The sequence below is a fragment of the Sminthopsis crassicaudata genome, chromosome 1 (genome assembly GCF_048593235.1).
Source record: "Sminthopsis crassicaudata isolate SCR6 chromosome 1, ASM4859323v1, whole genome shotgun sequence".
Classification (NCBI taxonomy): Eukaryota; Metazoa; Chordata; class Mammalia; order Dasyuromorphia; family Dasyuridae; genus Sminthopsis; species Sminthopsis crassicaudata.
The window spans coordinates 330,400,599-330,425,772 of NC_133617.1; positions in this window are offsets into that span (position 1 = coordinate 330,400,599).

Below are 25,174 nucleotides of genomic sequence, written 5' to 3' on the forward strand. Positions count from 1 at the left end.
GCACCAGGCCTGAAGTCAGGAGGACCTGAGTTCAAATGACTCAGACACTTAACACTTCCTAGGCAAATTACTTAACCCCATTGTCTCAGCAAAATAATAATAATAATTATAATTATATAAAAAATAGTCTAAATCATTACTGTTTTGAGAAATGCAAATTAAAGCAACTCCAAGGTACCATTTCACATTGATCAGATTAGTTAAAATGAAAGAAAAGTAAATGACTAATGTTGGAGATATAGAAGATATATCTGGTTTTCTACACACACACACACACACAGATAAAATACATACTTATATAATATTTATATATATACAGTTATATAATATATATATATATATATACATGCATATATAAATATATGTACATACACATTCAAATATGTATATATAAATATATATATATATATATCTTCATAATTTATTTTATTTTTGTCAACTTTTTTTGTTGTATGTGTAAGGTGGAATTTCAGTGTTATTTCTTTTCATCTGTATAATTTTTCTCTTTCATACAGCTATTGATAAGTTGAATTTCTTAGTGTGAAAACTTAGACATCCACTTTCCAATTAAAAGTTGGTAAATGATTGTTTGTTGATTACTACTACTATTACTTCTACTACTTGTATTGTCATTTCTTCTCCTCCCTCGTCTCCTCCTCTTCTGACTACTACTACTCTAATACTATTTTGTCAGTTTCTTCTAAATAAGTTGGTAATTTCTTTTTCTTTTAGGACTCTTGGTGAGTCTCAACAGCAACAACAACAGCAATTACCTTGATAACAAGTGTAGTATATGAACCAATACCTGAGAAGGTAGAGAACTCTATGAAGTATCCAATAAACTAAGACAGACAATTATCAACTATACTAACACACTCAATGGCTTAAAAATGGAACCTATATAGGCTAATAGTTCCAGGCAATCTGAAAGGATAATAGGCAGTGTCATTACTATTCAAACTCAATAAGGAGGACACTGATAATTACGTCTACTTCATTTCTTCCACAAAATAATTGAAGAAAAATTAATGTATGAATGCAAAGCATTGCTAAGGAAAAGGGGAAAAAAGTTATAGGATTTGGGTATGATACACTAAAATTGTAAATTACAGAAAAGGAGATATACTTTAGAAGGAAAAAAAATCCTCATTTGAAGCTTTCTTCAGCAGGAAAATCATAATTTTAGTAAAACAAACAAACAAACAAAATCACAAACAATTTAACTGTTGTTATATAAGTGATTCCATGATTCTTACTGTTTTTGAATATGAAACTAAGTTGACAAGAATGCTGTTATAAAAGTTTGTACCCAACAAGGTGAATCATACATATCTATCAAAATCATAACAATTTTCTTGATAATAAAAACAATGATACTCTGATTATCAGTGTAAATGTCATAAAAGAGGATTCTGCAAATGGGGAAAGAGAGGTATGAATTAACATTTATTACTCACATACTGTGTAATAGACATTATATTGAGATTCTATTTTTTCTTTGCTACAACCCTGGCATATCATTAACCTTTTTATAATTCATAAAACCAAAGAAGACAGTGATTGAGTTGCCAGAGAATTATAGTCTAGTTCCTGAGTCAGGACTTGAATATAGGTTTTCCTAACTCTAGACCCAGTGTTTTAGAGTAAATTTATTTTCCTATTGTGAAGAGAGTCCACACACACACAGAGTAGAGAAACCATGTAAAAGATCCAGACTACTAAAGATCCAATATACTTAACAGCTATGATTGAACTACAGTACGACTTCTTTTATTCCAGAACTTACAAGAACTCTCCTATCTATTTTGGCATGCTCTTGAACTAATTATGTGTTTGGAGGGAGAAAGGAACTTCTTGCCAATTGTGTCTCTGATAGACATATAATAACTTTTCTATTAGAACCTGGAAATATCTTTCAAGGATTCATCTGGATGTCATTTATTAAGCAATCAATTTGCCTCTTTCCAGAAAATTCATTAGCAGCCAAGAAATTAGTCACAGGGCCTTCCTAATTAAAGTTGATTCTAGACAGATGGTATGCAAATAATGAAAAAGTGTGAAATAAAGAGGAAAGATAGCATAATGTAGAGATCTTGAATAGTCATATTCAAGTACTGGTTGATATTATATGTTTGAAAATATAATTGATGTATAATCTGTTTCATAATATCAAATTAATTCAGATAAAAAATAGCTTTATTGAGTCATTTAGTTCAGCTATTTTTGTGACAAAATTATTGGCAATGATTCCAATGTTCTTTGGCCAGCCTTCAAATACTTGAGAAATAACATTTCATTTTCTTGGGAAATAACTTTTAAAAAGTAGTGTTATTTTATAATGATTTAGTTTAATTGAAAATGTTATTTTAAGTACCTTTCTAGATATTTCTACACCTTAATACTTTGTTGCCTCAGAGAAAGTTTTTTTCATTATTTTTTACCAATCTTGTTTTCTTTAAATGGATTATAGATTCAGTGTCTTTATATTGTACACTATAATTTATATTATATTGTACACTATATATCTTTATATATATATATATATATATATATATATATATATATATATATATATATATATATATATATATATCTTTATATAGATATATTATCTTTATATTGTACACTATGATTCTTAAGAGGCTCCAAAGAGCTCAAGCTTAAAGAATCTCAACTTTTTGACCCAGATGATCTCCAGGACACTTCCAATAGAGTTGCGATTAAGAGCATTGACTGTAGTGGAAAGCTGAAAAATGTATTAGTTAAAATTTACTGGCTTGGGAAGTCAACAAATAGCTGCACAGCATACAGTGGAACCACACTGAACCTGAAGGAGTTTGAAGGATTGTTGGCACAGATGCGAAAGGAAACCGATGACATTGAAAGCCCCAAATGCAGCATCCAAGAGAGAGTGGTAACAGCAATACACATGTCCAGAACAATTTTTGAACCTATTTTAATTTTTTTTTTAATTTTTGTTTGAGTTGTCTCGGACTTTGAAATGAAGGAAAAAATTGTGCTTTTCTTTTGGATCTTGGATCACTAATATATTCAAGTAAAGGTATTGTAGACTTTAATATATACTATTAAGTGGTGCTTTCAAAATTAGACCAAGTCAGAAAGTCATGGATTTATGTTTTACTCAGACATATTTATTATGTAGCTATGGGGAAGTCATTTAATCTCTTAATGGCTCAGGAACCTCTGTAAGATGACAAGTTACAGAAGAAGTTCTAATTTGTATTGGTGAAAAGTTTCTAAAGAAGAATCTATTATCTTGAGAAAATTACACATTGGACCCCACAAAGCTACATTAAGTAAATCTTTAGTTTCATTGACTTAAATAACATAAGTAAATAAAAACAGTAGCAATGACTGAAATTTCTTCTTACTGACATCAACATTTTTAATATTGGGGGTTTTGGAATAAGGGAAATTCAGTGAAATTCATCAGACAATTGTATATGCAGAGGCCAGATGGAAGGCCAGAGTGACATGTGGATAAATCTCTGTACTTGGATTAAATTATTTATTGTTTTATTTTTTTGCAGTTAGCTCAAGAAAGCTAAATTATTTTTAAAATATTTTATTTTTGATTTGTGATATTTCCACAAATAATAAAATATAAAATGATGACTACATGAAACTGCAATTCTATTATGTAAAGCTTAATATTCTTTTCAAATATACAACAAAATTATGCATAAAATTCTTTTTCACTGTTTTCTTTTCTCTTCCCTAAATATGGCTACGATTAGATACAAATAGCTGTGTGTATACATATATACATGCATACATAATGTAAAATTATTCTGTATACACTTCTATTTGTCAGTTTTCTCTAAATGCATTTAGTACTTTTCTTTGTAAGTCCTTCACAATCAATTTAGCTATTTATAATAGTCAAAATGCCTAATTTGCTCAAAGTGATTTTTAAAACATGTATTCAGTGTTTTATTGGTTCTACTTATTTTAGTCTTCATTATTTCATACAAGTCTACATATTTTTCTAAAATCCTTGAGTTCATAATTTCTTATAACAGTAGTATTCCATCACAATCATATATCATAACTTGTTCAATCATTTCTCAATTTGTAAACATCCCTGCAGATACAATTCTTTGTCACCACAAAGACAGCTGCTGCAAACATTTTATAACCCAGAGGTTCTTTTCCTTTTCCCCTTATCATCTTTGGAAATAAATTTAGTAGTAGTATTGCTAGCTCAAAGGATATAGGAAATTTAATAAATCTTAATAAATTACAGATTGCTCTACAAAAATGGTTGGATCAATTCATAATTTCACCAAAAATAAATTAATGATGTTCCAATTTTTAGTGATATCTTTTAATATTGGTCACTTTCTCCTTCTGTCATTTTAGCTAATATGATAAATGTAAAATGACATTTCAAGGTAGTTCTAACTTGCATTTCTCTAATAAATAATTATTAAGAGAATTTTTCTATGACAATAAATATGAGTAAATTCTTAACAACAACCCATTCTCTTAGTGGAGATTTTTCAGCTTTAAAAAGTTCTTTTTATTTTCAGCTAGAATCTTCTTTCCTAAAATGTTCTTTCACTGGTTCTAGTTCTGTCCTCCATAGCAACATAGAATAAATTCATTTTCTATATAGAAGAGATTTATAATGTTCAAAACTTCTTAAGCTGTGAGTGATTATCCTATATAGAATCATATAACTACACATAGGGTCATGAAAAATTTAGCAATTATAAAACTTTTCTGAATAAAATGACCAAATATTTATTCAAAATCAAATGTATAATAAATCCAAGTGTTTCTGGCAGAATTTGACCATGTTGCATCTTGAAACTTCACTGCAGCTTTGATTCTGAGAACACATTTTGTACATTCTGCACTTCATATGCTCAAGTACTGTCATAAACATTTCAGTTCAGATATGAGATGGGTTCACATAAAAATTTCTCAGTTGGAAAGGGGTCACAAGTGGAAAATATTTAAGAAGCCCTGTCATAGATCATCAAACCAAAAATAGCCTCCTTTGCTTAAAGGATTGTGGATGATTTAATTAACTAAAAATTTAAAAGATCATTAATCATAATAATGTGCATTTCATGGTATTTTCTATTATGGAGATAGACAAATATTTTTCCTGAAATTAAAATAATCCATTATTGATCAAAACTTGATCATAAATTATTTTCGATGACAAAAAATTCTACAAAAAATAGCACCATTAACACAAGATGTTGGAATTCTTTCCAGATTTTTTTTTTCAAAAAAAAGGTAATAATTACAATCCAATACTATACTAATATGTAATATTAGACTAAAATGAGTATGGCATGGTGTGCTGACTTAGTGAGATTTCACTCTCTTTTAGCTATAGGTAGAGAAATGTGCTCATTTCTAAGAACTACAATTTGGAAAGCAACTTATTGAAATGGAGTGTGTGCAGGACAGGTTTGTTATGAATGAAGTTACTTGTCAATACTATATGAGGGTCAACTGACAGACATGAACACTTTTCACTTGGACAAAAGAATGACTAGTAATGTGGTATGAGGGAACCTGGGGTATGAAAGTTAGCTGGCTCTCCTTACAAAACAAAGCTTCTCATGTAGAAGAGAGATCGAGATCACAATATTTTCCAGAGAAGGCAGAGCTATAATTAGTGGATAAAAGTAGTAAAATGGATAATTTAGGCTTGGTATAATGAAGGATTTCTTAACAATTAGAAACACAGTGCAATGGGTTATATCAGAAAGCTGAGACTTGTTTGAAAGTTTCAAGGTTTGAAAATTAAAGGAAAACTGACTGAGTTTGATCAATTTATTAGTTAAGTTAGCAGAAACCAATACATTAGGTTAAGGGCTTCTTTTAATGACCAAAAACATTGAAGAAGGACTCACTAAAATCAATATAGTTTTGGAGTAGGCAGAATTATGTAGATAAGGTAGACAATATGACTATTATAGAGTTAACAGTATTATGATGGTGAGGACAGCATAATTGACTACACTGAGAAAGGTTGGTTGACATACAGATAAGGTGGGCTGATATTTGATAGGGCTACTCATGTCCCTGTGTAACAATTAAGAAATGTTGATTTTTCTATGATATCCATATGTATTTTACAAACTTTGATAGGAGATCACAAATAGCAGATTTGCTATCTTCTTGGAAGACATAATAATCTTCCTCACCTACACAAAAACAAGAAAAGACAAACCATATGTTTTTAGGATGGTAATTTTGTGAAGATAAACAAATGTGTATTATGACGTATCCTAAGGAGTATTGACATGGGAGTTAACAAGCTTTGATACAAAACAGAAACTAAACTAACTGAGCTAGCTTAGCAGGATTTCTAAGCTCAACTTAAAGTCATGTGGATGCAAAACCAGTTAGATGCTTGAGTGTAACTCAAACCATATTTATGCAGATAGAATTATAAAATTAATATAGCATAAAGTCAGCTATGCTTTAGAATCAATAATATGGATACCATAACAAAGAAATAACAAGTAATATAATTTTGATCTTTGTATAGGTTTCTATTCTACACAGAGAATTCAACAAAAAGCTAGATATTCAATTGTAGCATATTAGTAACGCTAACTGATTTAGAGATTCCATTTCAACTCAGAGTGTAGAGATCCCCCTGCAGGTTCATTGTAACAAGCCATGAACATTATTCTTTTTTATATCAATATAAATTACTATCCCTAGGCTATCACTGGTGAGTAAAATCTTTGGAAGCAAGTTTCTTAAATGTTTTATTGGGCAAAAGGTGGGTATATCCTGAATTTGACTATTAGTTGCTAGTTGTTTTTCAGTTTTATTCAACTCTTCATGGTTTCTTTTCAGGTTTTCTTGGTAAAAATACCGAAATGATTTGTTTTTTTCCTTATTTAGACATTAGACTATAAAATCCAAGAAAACAGATATTTTTATGATTGTGTCAACTAGTGAGGGATATTGGATGAGAGCTAAGAACTGAAGGTACTTCATTAGGGTCAGAAAGGTATTAATAGTTAATAAGTTTACTAAATTACAAACTCCATGGGGGTGTGCATCATATGTAATTTTAACTTTTTTATCTCCCCTAAAATCCAATGTATCCTGTGAACATATTGTGTACATAAATTGAATTTGAAGATGTTTAATAACTTGACCAAAGAGAGAACATGGTTTACATACTCTTTGTATTGAGCATTTTTTCTACTACTTAATTTCCTTTGGAAGATTTGCTATACCATTCATTGCAAAGTGTGAGCTATTACAATAATTATTTGTGATATACACAGCTGAATATTTTAGCACTAATGTACATTTATGAAAAGTAAAATCAAAAGGTGTGGGTTTTTCATGTTGCTTCCAAAGAGCTGCCTACTATTAACTCAATCTTTGTCTATTAGCAAGTAATAGTGCAGCTAGGCATTTTGAGTTGGTTTCTGTGAAGACAGACAGCAATAAGGAATAATGAAGCATTGCTTTGAAGAGCTAGAGCAAGTTCACAAAATGCACAGCCCTATTGGGAATGAAGTAAAGCATTTAAGATATCAGTGCTTCATTTTGCCTCCAATTTTTTTCTTCTCTGACAGCTGATAGAGACACTGAGAGGTCCATAGCAGGGCTTAATTTTATAAGTGCCACCATGTGGAGCCGTCTGCAGTCATCATGTCCTATGTCTTGCCACAAGATTCTGTTAACTCTGAATAAGTGAGGCTGACCACTTCCATAGAAAACTTTGTCTCACTGAAATACAATTCACTTTGCAAATCAAGCCATCATCTTCCTGATGTCATTGTTCTTCTCTGAGAACAAAGGACAGACATTCTGTGAATATTCACACAATCTACCAGTTTTTTCCCCTATGTTTTCCCTATTCATCTCCTTTCCTCCCTTCTGCCTTCCTTTTAAACTTCTGTCTCTGTGGGGAATCACATTCTCATATGTGGGTATTTTGTTTAAAGGAAAATAAATCTTTGATAGTTTATACTTTGTAAATATACTTTGGAAGTTTGATTTTTTTTCTTTCCTTCTTATTTATTCTATCATCTAAAACAATATTAATATGGTTGATATATAACATATATTTCCCTCTTGGTTGAATATTAAGGTTTGCCTTTGAGATCAATAATATTAGCACTCCCTAATTTTTCTAATTAATTCCACTCCTGATTCCTGTTATAGTGTTTGTGTATATTTCTTTTTTGTTATCCCTGCTGTCTCTTTTACTTTAATTCAACTTTTTAACTTGCATCGCTATTATTTACCTTCTCCCACCCATGGACCTCTCTTTCATTTCCCCACACATGCAAGTTTTCCTTTCCTCTTTATCTCTTTCTAATTAATCCTTGTCTCACTGACAAAAATCTGTAGACCCTTCTACACCCTTCTGTGTCCCACCTTATCCTTTTCCCTCTCCAATTGTTTTTTTTTTTTTTTTAAATACATTTTGGAGGATGCTATACCCTTCATAGTATACACGTGTATTGTTTTCTATTTAATTCATTCTCAGTGTGAATAGGTTTTTGGAACTACCAATCCTTTTTCTTCACCTCCCCAATGCTTCAGTCTTGGTCCTTCCACTAAACCTTATTTGTATAGCACAATTACTATTTTTATCTTTTGCTAAATAGTTTTGCTTTTTAGAGTCAGGTCATACTTAGCTCTGCTCAATTTCCTTTGATGTTAGTTTTAAACATATGGTACAACATATGTACATTCCTTGTACAAAACATAAGAAAATTGTTTTTGCTGCATTCCTTGAAATTAACCTTGGATGTAAGCTTTTATATGTTAAGCTTCCTATTGAGTTCAGATTTAGATGAAACAAAGTCAAGAAAATGTGCAAGTTTGTTGATTGCCTTTTCACCCCCTTTCAATATTATGGTTCGTTTTGCTGCATATGATATTTTTAGTTGCTGGACTAATTCTTTTAATTTTATGATTGCATCTACCTATCTATCTATATACATACATACATACACACACACACACACACACACACACACATATATATATATGTGTGTGTGTATAGATCATACATTATATATGTATGTATATATATAGATGCATATACACACACACACACACACACACACACACACATATATATATATATATATATATATATATATATATATATATATAATTCATGGATATACAGTCTTTTATTTGTAACGGGTGATAAATCCTGTACAATTCTAATCATGGCTTCATGATATTTGAATTGTTTGTTTATTTGTTTCTTATATAATTTTCTGTATGATCTAGTGGTTTAGAAATTTAGCAATAAGATTGCTTTCTGTTTTCCATGTAGCATCTCTTTGAGATGGTATTAGATAGATATTTTCTATTTCTATTTTTTCCACGTTCTATCACTACAGGACAATTTTCTTTGATTATTTCTTGTATTACTGTGTCAATTTTTTTTGTTACAACTTTTAGGTAGTCAAATTATTCTTATATGGTATCTTCTTTATCTGTTCTGCTGATCTGTTGTTTTTTTTTTAAGATGCTTTATATGCTATTCTATTTTTTTCATTATATATTTTGTTTTGTTATTTCTTAATCTCTCATAGTGTCATTTGGTTGCTCCTTGCGTAATTCTAATTTTCAAATAGTTATTTTCTTCTTTAAGTCTTTTGCAACTCCTTTTTGAATTGGTTAAGGTTTTTCTTCCATAATCATTTTTATATTATTCTTATTTAAATTTTGTTTCTCAATATCTTTCATTTGACTTTTGAAATCCTTTTTGAGTTTTTTCTATAAATTATTTCTTGGTAGGTAACCATTTAAAATAATTCTTTAAAATAGAAAATACTTTTTTTTTTTAACTTCACTATCCACCTCTGAAGATGAACCCTGGTTTTCCCTATTGCCATAACATGTTTCTAAGATTGGGTTTTTTCAGCTTTGCCTGTTCATATTTTGTAATGAAAACTATTAGTGTAAGTATTTCTAATTCTAGAATTAGGGATGTCTCTAGATTCACTTTAGCTCTTCCCTCTGAGCAGGAACTCCAAACCAAAGCTCCACCCTCCAATAAGTGCTGGCAGCTAGCTATGTTCCTATCTTACTTCTGAACTTACCAAGTGTGCTAGCTCCTTATCATCTGTGCAGCTATTGATGGGATTGGTATTCCCTATTAGCAGAGGTTACCTTTTTTTGTTTGTTTTTTACTCAGATGACCAACTCCCTAAGCTTTTGGGGAGGTGAAATATTTTATGGTTCATAGTGAGGCTTCCTCTCTACCCAACTATCCCCAGAGCTCCCTGCTGCCTGTTTCTGTGGAGATAGTCTGGAGGTGTTTACATTTCATACAGGTCAAACTCCAATCCTGGGGTTTTTCTTGGTTCTTCTCATGTTGTCTCAGGAGAAACCCTGTTCTGTCCCAAGCCTTCCTAGCATTTCAGCAGTCTTTTTTCATTCTGAAGTGCTATTTTGATTTGTTTGTGGAGAAAATCTGAGAGCTTGGGGTTTTCTGACTATATGTTCATCTTCCCAGAATTCTCTCCCAGAATAATTTCTTATATTTATTTGTTTTCCCCACAATGCAAAGAATAATGATCTGCACATAGCAAGTACTTTAAATTATTCCATATTAAAAAAAATGTCACACAATTCAAATTGATATCAGAAACACACTGATTAAAGATAAGGCCAGTCTGGAGCCAAGATGGTGGAGATTAGACAAGACTTTGACTTAGCTTTTCCTGGCTTTGCTAAGAATCAACACCTGATCAGGCCCCTGAATGGATTTTGAAATGACAGAACCCACAAATATTTGAAGTGTAATACATTTCAAGCAGAAGATTTCTTGGTAAGACTTTAGGAAAGGTCTATTTAAATTAAGCAATGAGGAATTCAGCTCAGCACAGGTACATCACAAGGAGTCTGTGGAATGATCCCATGTAGAGAATTTAGTGGAAGACTGTTAGCCAAAATATAACAGCTTTGGCTACTCTGTCCTAGTTCATAACACAGTGGATCAACAGACTAGTTAACACTCCTACAGAAAACAAATAGCGAACTCTTAATTTGACTTGGTCATACTCAAACTCTGGAAAGAAGCCAAAAGTACTATCAGGAAATGAGATATTTGTAGGAGAGTTTGAAAAAAGTCTATTCTTCCTTGTCTCCATAATAGTTTCTTTTGCTCATTTTTAAAGTCTGTAGTCTGCTTTTCTAGGGCAAAGAGGAAATTGTCCCAAATTTCCTCAACAGTATGACAGGGTTTATGCTGCATAAACATCTCAAACCCTAAGGAGACTAAAAAAATGCCTCCAGATGAAGCCTCAAAGTGTGATTTGAATTGATCTCCAACTCAAAAGTCTTTCTTAAAAGAATTCAAAAAGTACATAAAAGAAAACACAGAAGTTATCTCAAGAAACAACTTCTTAAAATAGATTTGGCAAACATGAAAAAGAAAACAATTCCTTGAAAAGTAGAATTGGTGAAATGGGAAAAAAAATAATTCCAAGTAATAAAACAACTCATTTAAAGTTCAATTGGTCAAATGCAAAATGAGGTAAAAAGCAAATTGAAGCAAAAGAAACAAGATTAAAGAGGAAGTACACATCTGGGAAAATATTTACAACCAGTGTTTCTGACAAAGATCTCATTTCTTTTTTAATTTTTATGTTTTTTAAATTTTTAAATTTTATAATTATAAAATTTTTGACAGTATATATGCATGAGTAATTTTTTATAACATTATCCCTTGTATTCATTTTTGCAATTTTTCCCCTCCCTCCCTCTACTCCCTCCCCTAGATGACAGGCAATCCCATTCATTTTACATGTGTTACAGTATAACCTAGATACAATATATGTGTGTAAATCCAATTTTCTTGTTGCACGTTAAGTATTAGATTCCGAAGGTATAAGTAACCTGGGTAGATAGACAGTAGTGCTAACAATTTACATTCACTTCCCAGTGTTCCTTCTCTGGGTGTAGTTGTTTCTGTCCATCATTGATCAATTGGAAGTGAGTTGGATCTTTTTTATGTTGAAGATATCCGCTTCCATCAGAATACATCTTCATACAGAACTGAAGTGTACAGCAATCTTCTGGTTCTATTCATTTCACTCAGGATCAGTTAATGTAAGTCCCTCTAAGCCTTTCTGAATTCATCCTGCTGGCCATTTCTTACAGAGCAATAATATTCCATAGCCTTCATATACCATAATTTACCCAACCATTCTCTAATTGATGGATATCCATTCATCTTCCAGTTTCTAGCCACTACGAAAAAGCTGCCACAAACATTTTGGCACATACAGGTCCCTTTCCCTTCTTTAGTATTTCTTTGGGATACAAGCCCAAAGCAGCACTGCTAGATCAAAGGGTATGCACAGTTTGATAACTTTTTGGGCATAGTTCCAAATTGCTCTCCAGAATGGCTGGATTCTTTCACAACTCCACCAACAATGTATCAGTGTCCCAGTTTTCCCACATCCCCTCCAACATTCATCATTATTTGTTTCTGTCATCTTAGCCAATCTGACAGGTGTATAGTGGTATCTCAGAGTTGTCTTAATTTGCATTTCTCTAATCAGTAGTGATTTGGAACACTCTTTCATATGAGTGGATATAGTTTCAATTTCATCATCTGAGAATTGTCTGTTCATATCCTTTGACCATTTATCAATTGGAGAATGGTTTGATTTCTTATAAATTGGATCAGTTCTCTATATATTTTGGAAATGAGACCTTTGTCAGAACCTTTAACTGTAAAAATATTTTCCCAATTTGTTACTTCCCTTCTAATCTTGTTTGCATTAGTATTGTTTGTACAGAAACTTTTTAGTTTGATGTAATCAAAATCTTCTATTTTGTGATCAATAATGATCTCTAGTTCTCCTCTGGTCATAAATTCCTTCCTCCTCCACAGGTCTGAGAGGTAGACTATTCTCTGTTCTTCTAATCTATTTATGAACTCATTCTTTATGCCTAAGTCATGGACCCATTTTGATCTTATCTTGGTATATGGTGTTAAGTGTGGATCCATATCTAATTAAAGATCTCATTTCTAAACCATAGAAAGAATTGCATCAAATTTATAAAAATACACAAAATGACCCAATTGATAAATGGTCAATATGAACAGACAGTTTTCAAATGACAAAATTGAAGATATCTATAACCATATGAAAAAATGCTCTAAATAATTATTGATTAGAGAAATTAAATTAAATACCTCTGAGGTACCTCCTCATACCTCTCAAATTAGCTAAGATAACAGAACTGGGACACTAATGCTTTGCTAGTGGAGTTGTGAAAAGATGCAAGCAATCTGGAACTATGTTTAAAAGATTTTAAAACTGTGCATATGCTTTGACTCAATAGTGACACTACTCAGTATGTATGTTAAGAAAATTATAAAGGAGGGAAAGTGATTCATGTGTGCAAAAATGTCTGTAGCATTTCTTTTTGTGGTAACAAAGCATTGGAAAATGACTGGGGAATCTCTGAGTAAGCTGTGGTAAATGGAATATTATATACACACACACACATATATATATGTATATATATATATATATATACATATATATATGGAATATTATTTCTCTATAAAAGTGATGAACAAGCTGATTTTAGAAAGGCCTGGAAAGATTTACATTAAATTATACTGAGCAAAACAAGCAGAACCAGAAATAAATTGTGCACAATAACAGAGAGAATGTGTGATGATCAGCTATGAAAGACTTGGTTCTTCTCAGAGTTTCAGTAGTCCAAAGCAATCTCAATAGACTTTGGACAAAAAGTGTCACCTGCATCCAGCAAAAGAACTATGGATGAAGAATGAATTTAAATTAACACATGATATGTTCATTTTTTTTCCCTGCTTTTTTCTTGTTTTGTTTTGTTTTGTTCTGATTTTTCTCTCCCAACATGATTCATAAAGCAATGTCTGTTAAATCAATAAATAAAATTAAACTTGAAAAAAGTCTAACTGAAGATAATAATACATTAAAATTTGAACCGAACAAATGGGTAAATCAATAAAACATCAAAAGCAGTTATACAAAATAAAAATAAAAAAATGAAAAAACAGAAGAAAATGTAAAATAGCTCATTGGAAAAAAAAAACACTGCTATTTTGAGCCTAAATTATAAAAATATTTACTGCTCCTTTTGTGTCATCTTTTCTATCATAATATTTTATTTATTTGGGGGATTTTGTTATTTTAGAGGACTAATGACATTATGGGTTGATGACTTCTTGGTGAAATTGTATTTAAGTGAGGTAGAGTTGGTTAAAGTCTTCAATTTTATTCTCTCTTCCTAAGCCATTGAAGTCTAGCAGCTAGATAAAAGTTATGAAAACTGAAAATAACCCAGAATGCAGTGGATGACCTTGTCTAAGCATGGTCAAAGTACTGATCATGCTGATTCAGTCACCTTCATTACTATTGGAATAAATTGCTCTCATCTACTCATTCAATTATGGTGTCTTCACCTGCTTTCCGTAGACAGCTCCCTCACTCATAACAATTATACATTCAAACCAGTTTAAATTGTCTGCCAAGAAAGTTTACCAGATTATGGCTGCTCTGTACGCCACAACTTTTTCAAGTCATAGGTGATAGTTGCTGAAAGGTGAGCATCGAAGTTATTTGCGCAACCCTGAAAAGCAGCCTTCACAAGACCTCACCCTGGAAGAGCTGATTTTTCTAGGGTACCTCATTCATCCCTTCTTCAAATTAAAATGTTAATATAAGAGTTCTCATTTAAATAATATTTTAAGATTTACAAAGCATCTTACATTTAGCTTCTCATTGATCTTCACATTAGCTTTTTAAAATGTGTGTCAGCACTATATCTATTTTGCTATCTGGCCTCTCTAATTGATTACTGATTAAATTAAACTTGTAATGATGGCTTTGATACTATTTTGTTTTTATTTTGCTGAAGCAATTGAGGTTAAGTGATTTGCCCAGGGTCACACAGCTAGGACTAAATGTTAATCAAATAAAATAAATATGCTATATATTAACTCATATTATTATTATTATTATTGCTAATTATAATATTTATGAATCAGATACTAAAGAAAAGAGTTAATTTTATTTAAGCTTTGTATTATATATTTAAATGTATATATATGTGTGTGTGTGTGTGTGTGTGTGTGTGTGTGTGTGTGTGTGTGTATGTGTGTGTATTCAGGAAATAACTTTTATTATTTCAAATTTCCTTTCTATTTCCTTCCTGCATTTGATGATTCCTATTTATTTGAGGTAATAGGAGAAGAATAATCTTTAGGTTATAACTCACTCCCACATCACCCCAGGATTCTAAAACTAAGGACTTAATGAATGTGTTAATCATGTGCTTAAATAGAAGTGGGCCTATGTGAGATATATTTTGGAGGTAAGAGATGTCCACCGGAATATTATATCACATGGAAATCTGGGGATAGTCGTGGATTGAATGAAATGACTATTGGAGTTACTTTCAACCATGAAATATGTGATATCCTCCAAAACTGTGCCAATCTCTCTTCACGTTGGCTTGTATCATTAGAAAGTATCTATTAGGAAAAAAAATAGAAGTCTTAATTTCCCAAATATTCTTAGGGGCAAAATAATTTTGACTACTGTTTCATTCAAGAGGAATACAGTTTGTAGAATGATGGACAAAGCTAGTATAGATCTAAGAAATATTTCATATACCCAAAGCAGAAATAATTGTATGTATTTGTATTTTGTAGCACTCATTTTATCCTTTTATTTCATGTAGAAAAATAAAAGCTTGATTCCAGAAGTCTTCTGGATTCTTACTCTAACTTGGTTTTGCTCCCTGTGAGACAAACTAAAGAGAGTTGTATTTAGCTCTCTTAAATTTTAATTGTCAGTCAATAAATATTTATATACATAATTGTTTTAGACCATGGTTGGTTTAGACTATATGGATATAATTACATCATATAGTACTTTAAATTTTATAGATTAATTTTATGATTTCAGTTAATTATCATATAAATAAATATATGTGCTCTTCATTTAATCAGATTATGCTAAACTCTATAATGTTAATCAATAGATATTTACCAATAAATTAAAAGGTGCTGTTATATTCTCCTAAATTTTATTTATTTTATTTCATGACACTAGCCATGTATAACACACAGAAGCTCTCAACATCATTTCACCAGGAATTACTTTGAGTGTGGATTTTATAATTGATAGCAATTTTGTTGTACAAAGTGCAATTGAAGAAATTTGTCACACATTGATCTCAAGCATAGAGGTGTTTCAGCCATAGCAACCATTTAAGACCACATGATACAGTAAAGGAAGGTTATGAGCTGCAAAGCTGAGGGGAATACACACACTGCTGAATCTATAGAAGCATTAAAGTAAATAAATAACAGGGTGCTTGAGATATGGAATGGAAAAAATGGGAAAAAATCCATTACCTTTGCTTTCAAAGAATGAAACATTCAATCAGTACTTTTATAAGTATCATAATATCTATTATATTAATATTATATATAATATCTATTAATAGCTAAAATGACAATAGCACACATTTATATAGTGCTTTCAGGTTTCCAAATGACAAAACTTGACTTAATATGGTGGTGGCAAATATTTTCCACAATATTTTTCTTTTTAATTTTAAATTTAGCTTAGAATATAATTTTGAAATTGAAAATTTTATAATTGAGGAAATTACCTCTAATGTTTTGAACATTCCTTGCAACAACATTAGCCCACAGACTGGAAATATGTAAATGGCTTAAATAAAATATTGAAGATGTTTGACATGCTAATAGTTGGGGAATTGTCTGCTCAATATTTTCAATAATATGTTAAAGTGAATATTGATATTCCTGAAACAATACATTACTTTTCTGTAGAAGCAATACTACAAATAACAATAAAACATTCTAGCATTTATGCTCCAAATCCATTTAATAATAATGCAGCTAATTACTTCCATTAAAAAAGATATACTTATATCTTACTGTGGTCTAAATTTCACTCTAAATTAATAATTCTCTTGCCATTAAAATATAGGATCTGCAGGTTCTATCAATTTAACTAAATTCCAATAAAGACCTGAAAATGCTGTTTCTGTTCAACATATTATGAAAGTATAACTAAATTTGAGGAGAGTAGTCATTAGGAATGTGCGCAAAAGTTATTGCGTCTAGAGTAGCTTACATTTATCATCTAATAAATCTTTTTCAAAGAAAAAATATTTATCAAAGGAAACAATACTCACAGCAAAACAATCATATATTTTTCAAATATTAAATTCCATAAAAATGCTGTACACTTGTAACAGTGTTTATTTCTGCTGACTCATCTTTTAGACGTAGTATGGAATATTTCAGCTTAAAATATACATTTCTTTGTGCAAAATATACTGGGAGCATAGCCAATCTAGAATACAGTTTCCATGAAGAAATAGATTTTGAATTTCATCCAGTCAGTTTCTGAGTGTTTGGAAGCCTCACTATTCAAAATTTGCAACCTGTCTACAATTGGAATATTAGCTTATAAAATGGAAACTTATGTAATTTGATTTATATTAGGTCTCATAATAAGCTACCTAAAATATGAGTTGTTTTTCTCATTTTATGAATTTGTTAGCACTTTCCATTCATTTTATCACACTCATTAGCATCCTACTTTGCTTTCCCTTGTATTACTAAGATGTTTTCTAACTCTTTGCACCAGAGTGTTATCTTAACATAAAACTTTTCAAGGTTAAACAGGTTAACCTAAGAAAACTATTGAGATTTCAGAAATTTATGAACATAAAAATATTTTATGATAGCTAAGTTAAAATAATAGGAATAAATAACAGCTGAAAGCAATGTGATATAAACATTTTTCAACATGTTTAATCAGTGAGGAGACCCTGCTTATCATATAGCACTCTAGCATAATAGAAACCTTTTCTATAAAGTCTTCCTTAATTAATTTGTTTTCTTAGGAACCTGAGTATCTTTATGCTTAGATTAAGAACACATTATGGAATCTTATGATTCTTGCATCAAAAAAATACCCTAAAGTTCATCCAGAGCTATCTTTGTTGAAAGTATGAATTTTTTGTACATTTAAAACGAAAAAAAAAATTAAAAACCTTTACCATTCTGTTCCAGGGTCAAAATATCTGACATGCACAAACCAATAAAATGAAAGTACTTCCTACTTCCTAGTTTATATTTTATAATAACAATGTGCCTGTTCCAAATATTCCCACCAACATAGTTAACAGAAACACTTTACTGGGGAGGGTCAGCAATAACTAGTTAATAGATGTGCCAAAATGATTAATATGTTCTTCATTTTACCAGTTTTGTGGTCAATAACTGTCAGATAATCAGAACATTGCTTTTAGGTTTTCTTATGATTGAGTAGTATCTATAAATCCTAAGCAGTGAAAAGAATTCTAACATAAATAAAAACATTGGGGAGCAATACTCCTCAAATAAAAGGAAATGAGTGTGACCATGATGTTCTTTAACATTTTTTCTTTAAAATAGCAAAGCAAAGAACTAACTTTTTGTTTCATTCCCTATTTCATGACTGGTCACAAAGCTTGATATATGAAGAGGTAAGGCAATTATTTGAGTAATTACACTGAAATGGAATAGACACATGCACACACATATATGTACCAAGAACTGTGCTAAGTCCCACAAATATAGATAGAAAGGCACACCAAACCATTCTCTCACAATACTCATTTTCTACTTGGAAAATAAATAATATATGGGAGAATCCAGCTATAGGTTAGATGGGAAGATCTAGTGGCTAAAGTTCCAGGTTCCAAAAGGAAAAATAAAAAAAGGATTGATTTGTGGCTGAAGGACCAAAATTATTATATTCAATAAATTATTACAATATTACAATATTGTCCTTTGGTAAACAGTGCCACTGACATTCTTCATATTATGGAAAGTCCATATTCATTGGATGTGTGAAAACATGAGAGAAAAGATAAATAGGGATAGATAGATAGGAGAGAAATCATCCTCCAAAGTTTTATTTCAAAATCTCACTGGGGCATACGAATGTCCCCAGGTTATTGAGAATTCTCTGAAAATGATAGTAATTTCGAATGGAAATACCAAGCTGAAAAAGCTTTCATGAATGAACCCAGAAACTGAATGTAAATTTTATTTAAGAATTGTTTTAATTAATCACAGATTAATATCATTATGTTGCTGATTAGTTGATCATTCCCCCCATCTACTAAGATATAGAGGAATTTCCATTCCTTTTCTATGAAGCATAAATCATCCTATGGTAAATTCCTGAAAATCTTTAAGTATTGAATTGAATAAGAAAGGGATTCGAAACCATTTTTCCATCTTAATAATAATATTACAAAAATATTATTTATTCATTATCCTAATGACACACTTGGGAATACAAAAATAGAGATCCATTGTATGGGAAGGAATGGAAGCATTACAATTTATATCACTATAAATAACATATTTAAATGAAACAACATTTAATTGTATCCAATTTACTTAATTTTATAAAGTATTTTTAAAATGATTCTAAGAAAGGTGCTGTAGGAAAAAGAGAGCAGGACTTAGAAAAAAAAATAACTTTCGTCTAATTACAAATGTAAGACTTATTTGGGGATGATGCTGAATAACTGAATCTTCCTTAGCTGCAGGTTTTTCATCTGTAAAGTGAGAATAAACATTTTTTTTTCTATCTGCTTCATATGATTTGCTGTGTATAAGACATAATTTGCAAAGTTTAATTTTTATATAAAGAGTCCTTTATTTTTATCATTAGTAATAAATTTATTTTAGAATACTAAGAGGAAAATGCACCACTCCTTTAAAGATAGATATAAAATATTTACTACAGACCAAGCTGTAAAAGGGGAAGATTTATGTTAATTGAGAAAAATGTATAAAATATTAAGGATTTATCATGAAAAAATAGAAAATTAGAAAAAAAATAAAATTAGAAATACTTTCCCCCAGGTAAAGTTATTTACTTACATAAAAAAAAGATGATTTGAGCTGACAGATGTTATATAAAATTAGTTTGTTTTTCCCCTGACCTGAAGTGGGAAAAGTTTGTGAAGCAGTTTTACAGAATAGTAGGTTTTCTCGAGAATATTGGATTCATCCTCATGCATAGATTTTTATTTTTAGTCACAATGAAGGACAGTGTAGTTAGAACCTTCTCAGTATAAAAATTAATTACTTCTTCCCAAAACAGTTGCTATTAGCTAATTAATGACATCTAAACTTAAATAGTTCTTACTTTAAAATGGTATAAAAGAAAGGACTAGCTTCTGACAAGATGAGAGCAGGATAAATTTTACCAAATGTCCTTGCTATTCAGATATTCTGAAATGTTGTAAATTTCCTTTCTTTTCTCCAAATTGCAAATAGCTTTATTTATAATTAATAATTATAGTATAGTTTATAGCAAATTATGGTATTATTTTATTAGCATAATTTTATCTTGATCCATGCCTATTAAATTATATCTAAAATATTGCATTTATTGTATGTACAACCATATCTCAAGGCACTATATTTTGATTACTGTTTGATTTATAGATAGAGCTATTAAAAATAATAAATTGATTTTAATGATTTGTCCTTGAAATTTATCCTTGAAATATAAATCTATAAGGATTTCGAGAATTTTTGAGCAACCATTCAAAGTTGGGATCAATGGAAGCTTCCTTTCAACAATCAGTTTGTTATAACTTATATATTTTTTTTCTTTCCTACAATTAAGTCTGAGAAATCCACTAGGAAGATAAATATTTCAAAGGCACCATAGAATCATTCTAGTTAAAACCTTGAGTGTTATCTATTATTAAAACAAAACCAAAAAAAAAAAAAAAAAAAAAAAACAACAACTTTAGATTATTCCAATTTAGTAGCTTTTACTTTTGGGGCTTTAATCTGGATCATTCAGAAGCATTACCTGTTTATTTGAAAATTGCTTTTCTTCACAGAGATAATTCCACCCTCTTTTTTTTTATACTTCCTCCCACCCTTTTTTATTGTGCTCCGTAGAATCTTGTTCAATATTCTCATACACTCCATCATTTTCAGATTCTTCTGAAATCCCTTCTAAAGAAATATGGCTTCCTTCTAAATATTATTGTATGGGGTTACACGTTCCATCTCATCCACTTTAAATTTGCCTTTTTCTTTCTCATAACACCAATGCAAATAATGTGGATCATCAATCCTTTTAGTTTCCTTTATCACTTGATACTCAAAAGCTTTGTTGAAGTACAAACATTCTAACCTTTATCCTTTAGGTTTCCTTGCTCATAAATCTATAGTCTTAGAGCTGGAAAGGACTTCAAACATTCAGACTCTTTAGGAGCTTGAAAGCCATAATAATTTTTTTTCTCATTTATTGAACAACTTTGTCTACTCCTCAATGGATTAAAAATATATTGAACACAGATAAAGGGAATTTTCCTTAAAATGATAAGCAGTATCTCAAGCATAATTTCTAATATAGAGAAGCTGGAGGCATTCCCATTAAGATCAGGAGTGAAACAAAGATGTCCATTATTACAACTCTTATTCAGTATTGTGCTAGAAATATTGGCTTTAGCAATAAGGAAAAAAAAAAGAAATTAAGGGAATTAGAATAGTATTGAGGAAATAAAACTGTCACTTTTTGCAGATGATATGGTTATATACTCCAAAAGATCACAAAAAAGGAAAAGGATCCACATGTACAAAAATGTTTGTAGCCTTTACTTAGCATCAGTTCCTATAGGTCTCCCAAGATCTTTCTGAAATCATCCAACTGACTGTTTTTATAGAATAATAATATTCCATAATAGTTAAATACCATAATTTATTTAGTCATTCTTCAACTGATAGGCATCCAAACTGGAGGCATTCCCATTAAGATCAGGAGACAAACAAAGATGCCCATTATTACAACTACTATTCAGTATTGTGCTAGAAATATTGGCTTTAGCAATAAGAAAAAAAAAAAGAAATTAAGGTAATTAGAATAGTAAGGAGGAAATAAAACTGTCACTCTTTGCAGATGATATGGTGATATACTCCCAAAAGATCACAAAAAGGAAAAAGGATCCACATGTACAAAAATGTTTGTAGGAGCCTTTTTTGTAGTGTCATAAAAGACTTGGTTCTTCTCAGTGGTTCAGTTGTCCAAGGCAATATCAATAAACTTTATGATATAAATGTGCATCCATAAAGAAAATTTTGGAGAGTGAATTCAATTCAATACATTCTATATTCACTTAAATTTTCTGGTTTTTTTCTCTTTTGTTTTTTCTTTTGATTTGATTTTTCACTCACCACATGATTCATGAAGAAATGTGTATATATAAAGTTAATATACAGTATAACTAGAAAAATAAAACAATTCTAAAAATTATTGAAGATATTCAGGAACATGATATTTTTACTAGTGTGGAGGATGCATTAGAATGGAGACAGATTGGGGGCAGCTAGGTGGCGCAGTAGATAGAGCACCAGCCTCGAATTCAGGAGGACCTGAATTCAAATCTGGTCTCAGACACTTAACACTTCCTAGCTGTGTGACCCTGGGCAAGTCACTTAACCCTAGCCTCAAAAAAAAAAAAAAAAAAAAAAAAAAAAAAAAGAATGGAGACAGATTTTGGGGAAAGGACTAATCCTATGAGACAGATATATGTGAAAGTTATCAGAGACAACTTATTGTATATTTGAGAAGAAACAGTTGAAGATGATATTAAATATATTACATGATTGGAAAAATATTGCATTCCTTTTTCAGTAATCATAACAGTTGCAGAAGAAATAGGATTGAGGAAATATAATTAATTTTATTTAAACTTTTCAGGTGTGAAGTGCTTATAGAACATCAGATTAAAGTCTTAAAGTAAGTTCACAATGTGGTCTCTGAACTTGGGAGAGAAATGATGCTTAATATAAAGATCTGATAGTTATTTTACCAAAAGGTGTTAATGTAGCTCATAACAGTTAGATTTTTCAAAGACAGAATAGATAAAAAAGATAAAAGGGCTGAAGAAACAACAGGAAATGAGATCAAGAAACAGGAATAAAGAAGATGAAAAACCAAGAAAGGTCATTAAAACAGAAAAAAACAAACAACAAAAAACAAAAAACAAAAAACAAAAACAACCAACCAACCAAACAAACAAACAAAAAACTATCCAGAGGAGTAGAAATAATTGGCCATAAATATAGAAGTATTACTAAATATGCAAATTGTTAGAACAATGAAAACATCATTGACAAGTTTGGAGTAAAGTTTTCTTTCAGTGGTTTACCTACTAGTCTAGTATTTAAAAAAAAAACATGTTAAATTTGGACCTTTTGTAGGCCATGTAGAAAGAAGCAACATAAATGAGGAACTAGAAGATTAGGGAGGAGGAACATTAATGTAGGCAATTTGATGAATAAAATAGGAGACAATTAGATCAAGATCCATAAAAAAGGGATAATATTGTTGAATAAAAATTACATTGTTATCAGGAGCAGAGAGATGGTGCAATGGATAGAGCACTGGCCCTCAAGTCCGGAGCACATGAGATCAAATTTGGCTTTAGATACTTAACACTTCTTAGCTTGTGATCCTGGGCTACCCCCAATAGCCTCAGGACAAAAAATACATTTATCAGAGAAAAAGTGGAAAAAAAGATAAGATAATTTGTTGTAAATGTCTTCTTTTTAATTTTTTTTTTTTTTTACAAAATATAGGGTGATGTATTTAGCAGAGATTATTTGGAAGAATGCAATCAGATATTTCAGGAAAGAAAATTAAGTTTGGAATGGTTTTTGAAGTGAGTAGAATATAGAATCAATTAAGGAGGAGATGATAGGGTATCTGTAACAAGACTGAGTAGAAAGCTTACCTAAGATAAAATTTTTCCATTGGATGTTGTTTATATTAAAGTTAACCACTTATTATTACTTATTATTAAAGTTAATTACTTATTATTTAATATACATGAGCAAAAAAAACATAAATTAAGGAAAAATATAAAAAGTTGAAACATTGGAGACATTTTGTTGTGACATCTTTTATGTAATGAAAGTAAGATAGAAAAAATAAAGAATGAAGGAAGGAAATAAAGGGAGCAGGGGAGGAAAGGAGGAGGGGAGGAAGGAAAGAAAGAAAGAAAGAAAGAAAGAAAGAAAGAAAGAAAGAAAGAAAGAAAGAAAGAAAGAAAGAAAGAAAGAAAGAAAGAAAGAAAGAAAGAAAGAGAGAGAAAGAAAGAAAAAAAAGAAAAAGACAGAAAGACAGAAAGAGAGAAAGAGAGAAAGAAAGGGAGAAAGGAGGGGAGAAAGAAGGGGAGAAAGGAGGGGAGAAAGGAGGGGAGAAAGGAGGAGAGAAAGGGGAGAGAAAGAAAGGAGGGGAGAAAGAAAGAAAGGAGGGGAGAAAGAAAGAAAGGAGGAGAGAAAGGGGAGAGAAAGAAAGGAGGGGAGAAAGAAAGAAAGGAGGGGAGAAAGAAAAAAAGAAAGGAGGGGAGGAAAGAAGAAAGGAAGAAAGAAAGAAAGAAATAACAGAACAGAAAGAAGGAACAGAAAAGAATAAAAGTAGATTTAGAGTATACCATATACTGTGCTAAGTTATGAAATTTTAAATACACACAAACAAGAAAAGTATATGTAATTATAATGGAAAATGTCAGCAGATAAATTGAAGTTAGCTACAAAGAAAGAAGACAATTAAGCTTAGGAAAAGTGATTAGCAAATATTCTTACTTGGAAAATTAATAGTGTAGTTAAGAGTGAAGAAAACTTGGGGCGGAGCCAAGATGGCTGAAAATATACACGTGAATTTCTAAGCTCTCTCTTACCCTCAATACCAATTATTTAATTCAGCCTCAAAAATAACCCTGGACTGGTAAAAACCATGAAGATTAGAAACACAATTTACCAACTGAAGAGAATTTGGAATTTCTTCAGAAAAGGTCAGTACTGATGAGTGGAGAAAAAGACAAGCTGGCAGACAGTGATAGAATAAAGGCTAGCATATTGTGCTGATTGGGCTGGGGAGGCGTCTGGGATTAGAGAGCTACCAAAATAGAGGATTCTGGCATAGGCTGATAGCTCTACTCTGCTTGCAAAACAGCAGATCAGCAGAGAAATCAAGCCACTTTTAAAAAAAATAAAATAGAAACTGCCTATAGCTGCCCCAAACCGGAAGTGACTCAGCAC